Below are 12,287 nucleotides of genomic sequence, written 5' to 3' on the forward strand. Positions count from 1 at the left end.
TTATTATTTTTTTTATTATTCTTATTTTTTTATATTTATTTATTATTATTATATATATTTTTTAATTTTTGAATAAAAAATAAAAAAAATAATTTTTATAATTTATTTTAATTTATCACAAATAAAATATAAAAATATTAATTTTTTTAATTTTATTCTTTATATTTTATTCTCAATATTTTATCTTGTTTTATTTTCAGAACCAAAATACGGTCTAAGTAATTTTAAAGTTCTCTACTCTACATGTGGTGTTCAAATTTAACTTAACTAACATATCATTTAGGATAATTCTCTGGTGCTGACACTCAGCATGGTATACTTTTAAGGTGTGTCATAATGAGAAGGTGACGAGTAGAAGGTAGCTTGGTATTGGGTCATAGTTAGGTGTTGGTTAAGGATAGGTGGATTTTGGGCATTTTTTTCCTATGAGCTCCAAGATGATATTTATTATTTTGTAATACAAAATATATATGATTAGAGGTCGAGAATGCAAGAAAATATTTTTTAAAATAATGAAAAATAAAAAATATTGAGCATTTATTTTTGACAATCACTACCTTAGGTGTATTTTTGGACTAAAGTTTGGAGTAGTAATGATTTACTAAGTGAGAGAAAAAAATTAAAAAAAATAGTTCTTCATGATAAGAGTAGATTTATGATTAGCTTATTCTTTCTCATATAAATAAAATGTTCTTAGTACTGCTAGTTAGTGAGTTTGCGAGTTACAATAACAGTTTAGGTGGCTAATGTGCTGATTAGAAGTGAGTGCTATGTGTATTTTGCTGAATTTTATGTTGTAATTAGATTATATTTGATGTTAATAAAGTATTATGTATTGCAATTTATGTGCCAATTCTCTAAAGTCATAAGAAGCCATATGAAAGTAAATTGCGATGGATTTTTTTTTTTGAAAATTAAGTTTAAAAATTTAAAATTAAAATGTACCACTAAAGGTTTAATAAATTTAAAAATATTTGAGATTAGAGTTGAAATATGTTAAATCTCCCTTAACTTTGTTAACAAATTAATTATAAAAAGATTGGTTAAGCACAAGTATTAGCAGATGGTGGTGGAAAAAATTTTAAGAACATTAGGATTTAAAATTCAAATTGAAATAATAAAGATACAATGAAATAAATGTTTTGAGAATTGGGTTGAAAATATTTAAATTTCGTAAACATAGTTAATAAATAAATTGAAGAAAAAATTGTTAAGCATGACCCACGTACCAGTAGTCATTTTTCAGCTTCCACGCGTCACCTTTTTACTATGACACACCTTGAAAGCATATCATGCTGAATCAGCGTCAGCACCAGAGAACTTTCCTACCATTTAAGGTGGTTACTCCAACCAAGATTTTATGATTTTTGATGAACGGATTCTTGACGGTTTAGAATTCACAAATGAAGTCTCGTTGCAATATAGTTTCTAAACCAACACTAATCCTTTCATGCAAAAATTTTAGTTGTCACAAGTACAAACCCCTAAAATCTATAAACCGAAGTATTTAAACCTCGGGTTGTTCTTCCTAGGAATTGCAATAAAGTGTCCTTGTTATTGGTTATGAGGTATATTTTGGGATTTTTGATAAGAGACATGAAAGATAAATGGCAAGGAAGTAAACTAATAACTAAAAAGGTCTTGCCAAGATTTGGTGGTCAAGGATCTCTATCCTAATCTGAAGGATTACCATGTGTTCATAATACGCAGCGGAAGAAAAGAAAGTAATCCTTAAAGATCTATTTTGTACTTAAATTTTATTCCAATAATATACAATATATATAGATCAGATCTAAATACCTTTAGACGCTTTAGTAAAAACTTTATTCTTCGATTGTACGAAGACTCTATGCGTATCCACACCGAGACCAACATTTGCTGTCAACTCCTTGACCAATGGACATCTGATCTAAATTGAGAAACCTCTAGCAACTCTTTGCATGCGATTAAATTCTTCTCCAAGAATCAGGCTCACATACATTTATGTGTGTAGAGGTAAAGGAATAAAACCCTTGTGTTTTATTCTCGTCTCTTTCTATAAATTTAATCAAGGACGTTATTATATTAACATTTTAATATAATAACAATAACAAATTATTTGACACGTGATTGATTGGATTGTGGTCATACTACTTATTCCCAACATAATCACTAACCACAATATGAGAATTGGCAAGGATCAACCCCATTAAGTCATCCTCTAACTAATAAAGAAAAGTCAAATGAGCTATGTCAATCCAAGTCCATAAGTCCTAGTTCTCCACCAAATCAATTAGTGAGATCTAGCGTTAATGGCTTCCAATCGTCAATCACTTGGACATTAGTAACTCAAGAGTTTCTAAGTTACCTTCCCAAGCCAAGAGCATAAAATTCTACTCTAACATCTTCTCAAGCATTTTGATAAACACTTGGAAGGTATGAAAGAAAAGTATGGTAAATCTACAACAAGAATAAAATCTAACAACAATTATTGCAAAGAATTAACGAAAGCAATCAAAAGAAGCACAATTATTATGAATTACCTCAACTTGAATTGAAAGGAAAGAGAAGGAACAAGAGTAGATCTACAACAAAATATAGAAGCAACATAAAGGAAATTACAACAAAGGAATAGAAGAAGATGATTGCAACAACAAAGAATTGAGAAGCAAAAGTAGAAGAAAGCATGAATTAAATCCTAGATCTAAGAACTAATCCTAATCCTAGAGAGAAGTGAGAGCTTCTCTCTCTAAAACTAAACTAAACTAATCCTAATGAGTGTGTATGTGAATTATGGTGTGTATGATGATGATTCCCCTTCAATCCTTGGTTCTTATATGCATTTTGGCGCCAAAGTTGGTTGCAAACTGGGCCCCACAGCTCTCAAAAATCGTTGGGCACATTTTCTATTTAAAAATCACGTGCGCCCACCGACGCGTACGCGTACAGTGCGCGTGCGCGTCCCTTGCATTTTCGCAATCCACGCGTGTGCGTACCGTGCGCGTTCGCGTGGATGATGTTTCTCAAATCTTTGGCTTTTTCCATGTGTTCTCCACTTTGCATGCTTTCCTCTTCATTCCTTTGATTCATTCCTAGCCTTTTCAACTTGAAATCACTTAACAAACAAATCAAGGCATCTAGTGGAATCAAAGGTGAATTAAATTTAGCTAATTAAAGATCTAGAAAGCATGTTTTCACACTTAAGCACAAATTGGGAGACAATCATAAAACCATGCTATTTCATTGAATTAATGTGGGCAAAAGATGATGAAATCCCCTAAAATCAATACAAGATAAACACTACAAATGGGTTTATTAATCTCCCCACACTTAAACCAAGCATGTCCTCATGCTTAAACCAAGAAAGAACAAAGGGTATCAACATTTATTCAATGTAAACTAATCTAAATGCAAACTACCTATATGCAACTATCTACATGAATGCAATTGCTTGGTCAAAATAAATCAATTTCCAAGAATACATATATGCACAAGGGCTAAGGGTATTAACAACCATGCCAAACCATAATTGAATTGAGCTATTAAATATTTTTACAAACTTGCATGAGGAGTGATGATCATAGGTGGAAAACATGTAATTGAGCAATCGAACCCTCACCGGTAGTGTTTGCACTCTATTCGCTCAAGTGTTTAGGGTTGATTCACTCAATTCTCCCCTAATCATGCTTTCCAAGATTTGTTTTTCTTCTAACAATCGACATTTATTTCATGCATGCATACAAGTATCATAAGGTCTTTTCATTGGTTGTAATGGGGCTAGGGTCAAGGTAAGATGCATATATGGTTAAGTGAGCTTGAAATTTAAATCTTTAATAAGCTTAGACTTTCCACCTAGCCTATGACATCCTATACAATTCAAAAAGCTAACCTAACTACTCATTCTTCACTTTTTAACATACTCATGCATTTTCTTTTCATTTCACAACATTTATGCATTGATCCTTATTGAACTTTGCTTTGGGGCATTTTGTCCCCTTTTTATTTCTTTCTTTTTCTTTGTTTCTTTCTTTTTCTATTTTTTCTTTTCTTTTTCATATTATTTAATTTTTTTCTTTTTCTTTTCTTTTTTTTCTTTTTTGCTTTGCGATATATACAAAAACATCAATGCATAAGGTTTTACATTCATTACACATGAACATATACCCAATTCCCAACATTTACAACAAAAATACAAAACTACCCTTTTATTCACCCAATGTCCCAAGGTTCCCACACTTGAATGATACACATATACTAGCCTAAGCTAATCAAAGATCCAAATAAGGATATTTATTGTTTTTCGCTTTAAGACTTGTAATGTGCTAAATTAAAGAACAAAGTGGGTTAATCGTAGGCTCAAATTGGCTAACAATTGACGATAAAAGGTAAGGCTATTTGGGTAATTGAGCTCATTGAAATGATGGCCTCAATCATATAAATATATGAATACACAAAATAATGGACATAAAGAATCAAACAAATCAAATATTACAATCATAGAAAGAGAACAATGCACACAAGAAGGGAAAATAAGTGGTTATAAAATGTAACCACACCATTAGGCTCAAATCTCACTAGCTTGTGTTCTTAGCTCAAAAACCATGTTCCACAATATATATATAATTCAAGCAAGTTCTATGAAAAGCTTTCACTCAAATCAATTGGTGCCCTATAGATAAAAATCTTGAAAATTTTCATTATTTTGACTAAGCTTATTGTGTATATATATGCAAAAAATAAGAAAATACAAATAAAAATCCTAAAAACCTAGAATGGAATGCAAAAGTGTTGAAATTAGAATTTGTCACCCAAAATCGCCAATCGGTCGGACGACCTCCCCACACTTAAAAGTTTGCACCGTCCTCGGTGCACTCAAAGATGAGCAAGGGGGTACGACGACTCTCCGGATTGCTACCTTCAGCTGGTAGGTCAACCGGTTGTTGCGTGTTCTTTCTTCCGCTTCCATTTTTTCTTGCGGTGCATCATTCATGAAAAACAAAAATATAACACCATAAGATGAGAAAACAAAAGCAAGGAAGCATACATTGTTGCAATGAGGTACTAATCACTAGAATTGAGTGAGTGAATTAGTGTGACATTAATGACAAGTAAGTGTGTGAATTCTAAATTGCGCGTGGTTTAGAACACACATTAGCATAAAAGCTATGTTACTAAAGAAGCATGCACTTTACTCATTCTAGTATGCTTGAGATGCTTTAAGTAAACTTGTAAGTTAAAACAAGCATTAAAGAAGCATGAGAGCATTCAAGCTAAAAGCGTATGGATGCATATGATCATGTAATACAATGCATTGAAGTAAATGCACAACATCCATCAAGAAATTACATAATCGAGGAAAAGAATTCAAATCACATGGTGGCCAAATCATGCAATTCAAGAAGAGTTACAAGCTCGAAGGCAATTCTCATCACTTGGTATTCTTAAAAGGTAAGCATGAAAAACTCAAAACCAAGTAGCAAAATATAACCTCAACAATAGAATCCAACAAAGATTATAAACATAATGATGTTAAGATAACATCCCTTTTTAATACTCAGCAGCACTTAATGGTAAACAAGAATAACAATCCAACACTTACAATGAAAAAGAGAAAATAAAATGAAAACTAACTAAAACTAACTAATCAACTAACTAACTAACTAATTAGTTAACTAAAATAAATGGTTATCAATGGTGTTTGGGAGTGTTGGATGAGGGTAGAAGAAGGGAAGAAGAAAGGAAAAGGAAAGAAATGGAAAGAGGAGAAGAAAAGAGATGTGTTGAAGGAAGGACATCCGCGCGCATGGCGCGCGCGCGCAGATGGTGGTGCAATCGACGCAACGCGTACGCGTACATGGCGTGTCCGCGTCGATGGCTTATTTTGAGAGTGGCGCGTACGCGTCATGTGCGCGTACGCGCGAGTTGGTTTGTGCGAAAGGCACAATCCTAGCGCAGCGTTCGCACAACTCTCGGGTTTTTTGGCTTGGGGGTGGAATTTCTCAATCCACGCGTACGCGTACATGGCGCGTCCGCGTGGGTAGGCGAAAATGCTTGATGCACGTGTATGCGCGCAGTGCGCGTACGCGCGAATGGTGCTCTATTTTTAAAATTTTTTTTCTATGTTTTTGCATCAATCCAAGCATTTCAACCCTCCAAACAGCTACCAAAACACTATAAAACCTTATTTAACATACTAAACTACCAATTATACTCAACAAACTCAACAAAACATGAAATTAAACTAATTACCAATATGTACAAAAGAGAAAATGAAAAGAATTTACCATGGTAGGGTGTCTCCCACCTAGCACTTTTGTTTATTGTCCTTAAGTTGGACTTATGGGGAGCTCCTCTCAAGGTGGCTTGTGCTTGAAGCTATCTTGGAACTCCCACCAATGTTTGGTTCTCCATTGTGTCCCAAGATTCCTCATGGATTGAGCCAAGTCTTGATGGAGTTCTTCACAAGCTTGGGGCTCCCAAAGTTGGTCCTCTTCTTGTAATCCGGGATCCCACACTTTGTTTTCACACCCGTTTTGAGGTTGATCATCATTATTAGTCCATCCAGGTGGTGAACAAGATGAATTCTCTATGAAGTGCCCAACAATTCTCCTAGACCCATCTAATTGAGCACTATTCCAACCTTTGTATTCAACTCTTGAAGTATCAACCATAATGAGCCTTGATTTGCAATGCCAACCATGAAACATCTTTCGCTTATGCTTTTCCAATGTTTCCTTGAGACGATCCCTTGACTCTTGTTCCTCTTGGATAATATAATTGGGATCATACGGCTCTTGGATCGATGGACATGAGTATTCTTCCATGGGAGGTTGTGGTGGAAAGTAGAGTTCATCTTTTAGTTGAAAATTTTCATACATTGGAGGTGGCTCATCTTGGTAATAATATGGAGGAGGTGGTTCTTAAAAATATTGATGTTGGAATGGTGGTGGCTCTATATGTGGTTCATATGGCTCATATGGTTGGTATGGTAGATATGGATTAGGGTCATATGAAGGTGGTTAGTGAAAAGTAGCCTGTGAGTATGGTTGAGGGTCATGTTGTGGATATGGTTCATAGGCATATGGTGGTGGTTCTTGAAAGTCATAAGGAGGTTCACCATAGCCATTGGATTGATATGCATCATAGAATGACTCTTGTTCATAGTGTATTGGTGGAGGTTGTTGCCATGAAGATTGATCATATGCATATGGCTCCTCCCACATTTGGTTGTCCCATCCTTGATACACATCTTCCTTGAAGCTTTCATTTCCTACAACATAGTTACAACCAAACTCATAGCTAAAGTGAGAATTCATAGTGAAAAGAGAAAATAAAATTCAAAATCTAATAGAAAAATAATGAAACAAAGTCCTAAACTAGCAAAGACTAGCAAGCAATCCAAAAATCAAGCTATTCACAATATTCACATATATACAATAACCAATAACACAACACCATTGCAATTTCTCGGCAACGGCGCTATTTTGATGAACGGATTCTTGACGGTTTAGAATTCACAAATGAAGTCTCGTTGCAATATAGTTTCTAAACCAACACTAATCCTTTCATGCAAAAATTTTGGTTGTCACAAGTACAAACCCCTAAAATCTATAAACTGAAGTATTTAAACCTCGGGTCGTTCTCCCTAGGAATTGCAATAAAGTGTCCTTGTTATTGGTTATGAGGTATATTTTGGGGTTTTTGATAAGAGACATGAAAGATAAATGGCAAAGAAGTAAACTAATAACTAAAAAGGTCTTGGCAAGATTTGGTGGTCAAGGATCTCTATCCTAATCACTAACCACAACATGAGAATTAGCAAGGATCAACCCCATTAAGTCATCCTCTAACTAATAAAGGAAAGTCAAATGAGCTATGTCAATCCAAGTCCATAAGTCCTAGTTCTCCACCAAATCAATTAGTGAGATCTAGCGTTAATGGCTTCCAATCGTCAATCACTTGGACATTAGTAACTCAAGAGTTCCTAAGTTACCTTCCCAAGCCAAGAGCATAAAATTCTACTCTAACATCTTCTCAAGAATTTTGATAAACACTTGGAAGGTATGAAAGGAAAGCATGGTAAATCTACAACAAGAATAAAATCTAACAACAAGTATTGCAAAGAATTAACGAAAGCAATCAAAAGAAGCACAATTATTATGAATTACCTCAACTTGAATTGAAAGGAAAGAAAAAGAACAAGAGTAGATCTACAACAAAATATAGAACCAACATAAAGGAAATTACAACAAAGGAATAGAAGAAGATGATTGCAACAACAAAGAATTGAGAAGCAAAAGTAGAAAAAAGCATGAATTAAACCCTAGATCTAAGAACTAATCCTAATCCTAGAGAGAAGTGAGAGCTTCTCTCTCTAAAACTAAACTAAATTAATCTTAATGAGTGTGTATGTGAATTATGGTGTGTATGATGATGATTCCCCTTCAATCCTTGGTTCTTATATGCATTTTGGCGCCAAAGTTGGTTGCAAACTAGGCTCCACAACTCTCAGAAATCGTTGGGCACGTTTTCTATTTAAAAATTACGTGCGCCCACCGACGTGTACGCCTACAGTACGCATGCGGGTCCCTTGTGTTTTCGCGATCCACGCGTGCGCGTACCGTGCGCGTGCGCGTAGATGATGTTTCTCGAATCTTTGGCTTTTTCCATGTGTTCTCCACTTTGCATGCTTTCCTCTTCACTCCTTTGATTCATTCCTAGCCTTTTCAACTTGAAATCACTTAACAAACAAATCAAGACATCTAGTGGAATCAAAGGTGAATTAAATTTAGCTAATTAAAGATCTAGAAAGCATGTTTTCACACTTAAGCACAAATTGAGAGACAATCATGAAACCATGCTATTTCAGTGAATAAATGTGGACAAAAGGTAATGAAATCTCCTAAAATCAATACAAGATAAACCCTACAAATAGGTTTATCAATTGTCATTATGTAAAGATATTTCTTTTTGACCATTGAATGATAAATTGTAAAGCTTGATTTTTATATATTATAAAAATGTTATCTTTATTTAAAATATGGCTAAACAAATAAGTCACACTTTTTAAACAAAAATCAACATAAAAAAATATTTTTAGCATTTTTATTGAAGTAGTTGCCATTATTTTAATGACATCTAGTCTTTTTAATAATGAAATATGCCCGGTTTAAGAAAACAAGACATGTTTTGCATTCACTTGTTCTTTAGTAGATACATCTATATATAATTTTATTAATTTTTAATTAAGATTTTATATTTTTTTTAAATTTGCCTATAATGTAATCATATGTTTTACATGCATGTTTGATTTGATGAATAGATAAAGGCTTTGTAAAAATTAGTCATTAAGTATGGACTTAGTTTGATAAATTTTTTTGAAGAGGTATTTGTATTTATCAGTCATTAGGTATTAGCTTGTGTTTTGTGTTTGGTAAACTAAAAAATTCATGTTTTGGTGCTTGCAGCTTTTAAAAATTATGAGTATTTTTAAAAGCACATAAGAAAATTTTTTTTAAAGTTGTGCTTATCAAAATTAAAAAATCTAATATAACTTCATACATTAATTAATATTAAAATTTAATTCTTATATTAATATCTAGGGAAAAGCTCAGTATACAAGCGATTAGGGCTTGTAACTATTACAAGTTCATTAACGCCTAATCCACTAAAACGCGTTGCAACTCCTACGTCACTTACACGCGCTATACAAAGATCCCGCGTTTGTATAACTACCAAATTTAAAAGATTTGTTTCCTTCTTTGTTTTCCTTCTTTCCAAATTTTGATATGAGTCAGATACACCCATAGATATCAGTCAGATATCACTCAAATACACCCAAATGATTACAGAAATACACCCAAAGGATTACAGAAAATACACCCAAACAGTTACAAGAATTCACCCAAACCAAAATTCGTTGAAGTACATCTTACGCATAATTCAGAACTCTTTCTCTTTCTCCTTCTCATCTTCTGCTGCTTCTTCTTCTTCAAAAACGATTTTACCATGAAAAATCGAAAAAAAAAGAGAAAACAGAGAGAAAAGACGTAAATGAAGAAGAAGAAAAAGAGGAAAACGAGGAAGAAGAACGTGCAGAAACGAAAGAAAAGGAGAAGAAGAAGAGTAAGAGGAAGAAGAACGTGCAGCAAGAAGAAGAAAAAGAATTTTAGAAACCATGAAAATCGAAAAAAAAAATGAAGAAGAAGAAGAAGAAGAAGAAGAAGAAGAAGAAGAAGAAGAAGAAGAAGAAGAAGAAGAAGAAGAAGAAGAAGAGGAAGAGGAAGAGGAAGAGGAAGAGGAAGAGGAAGAGGAAGAGGAAGAGGAAGAGGAAGAAGACGAAGACGAAGAAGAAGAAGAAGAGAAGAAGAAGAAGAAGAAGAAGACGAAGAGGAACCGTTTGAGTGGGGCGCGTGTAGTTACGCTCCATTCAAAATGAGTTAATGCGCGTGTTAATGAAGTTTGGGCTGATAACTTGTAAAACTTGTACGGCCTTTTTACTTGTATGTGTAGCAGGCCCCATAATATCTATTATAGTATTTTTAAATTTTAAAAGCTATTTTATCAAACGCATTTGTAGTTGTTTGTGTTCATTAAAAACTATTTTTAGTTTAGTTTACCAAATATAAATGTTATAACTTTTAAAAAGCTACTTTTTAAAAACTAACTTTTATAAGCTACTTTTGAAAAAATAAAAACTTTACCAAATTAAATCTTCGTGTGATTCATCGTTATCGAGAAGACAACTACTTATATTACCTAATTAACTAGTAATAATTATACAAACCAAAAGATTTATTAGATGTATTTGTTGGAAAAATTGAAGTTCAATAAGAACTTGTCTAACAGCAGAAGTACCAAAAATAATTTTTTCATAACCTGTACGATTAAATAGACAATATCAAAGATACTTCAAGTAGCAAATATAATGGATGAAATTAAATAATCAAATACCAGAATTTTATCGTGAAACCCCCTCCCCCCTAAAAGATGGACAAAAAATCCACAGGACCTAGTCCAGTAAAATCTTCCCCTATCAAAATAATGGGTACACAATCAGTCTTTCTAGTAGCACTAAGGCATCTCAAACAATCAACAAGATACATCATCAAAATTGATGAAATCAACATAAACCCTCCATAAAGTGAGTATCTCAAATCAGACAAAAGAAAAGACAATATAACTAGCATGTTATATCCTAATGTTCATCTCTACACCAGGAATAACATACTAAAATTTCATAAGAAATGGAATGAGTTTACCAGGTCAATAAGATCAAAATGATACCACCATTTTTTCCCAATTCTTCTTCTCTTCGTCGAAACCACGCTGCTTCGTTTCCTTTCATTCAAAATGAATGAAGCTTCTCTCTATCTCTCTCATGGATTTTGCCACTTCTTTATTTATTTATTTATTTATTTTTGTTTTAAAGTTGTGTGGGCCCCACCTGAGGTTGGGGACCCACCAACAAATCTCCCTCTTACCAACTCAAGTGGAGTTAGGCTGCTCTACCAAGTTCTCCTTCTCTTTGCAGGAATAAAACTTTATTACAGATAAAATCTTAGTCATCATATCTGAACTATTATCATTAGTATGGATCTTGTCAAGTGCATATGACTTCATCTCAAGCGTTTGATGTATCCAATGATATCTCACCTCTATGTGCTTTGATCTGGAATGAAATGTCGGATTTTTGCTGAGATGGATAACACTTTGACTGTCACAAAATAACACAAACTTCTCTTGATTGATGCCTAACTCTTGTAGAAATTTTTTTATCCACAAGAGTTCCTTAGAAACTTCAACAATAGTAATGTATTATGCCTCTGTAGTAGACAAAGCAACACATTTTTAAAGTCGAGATTTCCACGAAACAGCTCTCCCTGCAAAAGTCATCATATAACTAGAAGTAGACTTCTTTGAATCAAGATCCCCAACTATATCTGCATCTGTGTAACCATCCAACACAGGTTGGCCACTTCCAAAGCATAAACAAACTCTGAAAGTACCATTAAGGTATTTAATAATTCACTTCACTACTTGCCAGTGTTCCTTGCTAGGATTAGAGAGAAACTGACTAACAACTCCAACAGCATGAGCAATATCCGGCCTGGTGCAAACCATAGCATACATCAAACTGCCAACTGTAGATGCATATGGAATTTTCTTAATTTATGCTTTCTCTTTCTCACTTGTAGGACATTGTCACGAACTTAGATTGAAATGACTAGCAAGTGGAGTACTAACAGGTTTGGAATTACTCATGCTAAACCTCTCTAAAACCTTCTCAATATACTACTGCTGTGACA

Source organism: Arachis ipaensis, chromosome B02 (assembly GCF_000816755.2).
Source record: "Arachis ipaensis cultivar K30076 chromosome B02, Araip1.1, whole genome shotgun sequence".
Classification (NCBI taxonomy): domain Eukaryota; kingdom Viridiplantae; phylum Streptophyta; class Magnoliopsida; order Fabales; family Fabaceae; genus Arachis; species Arachis ipaensis.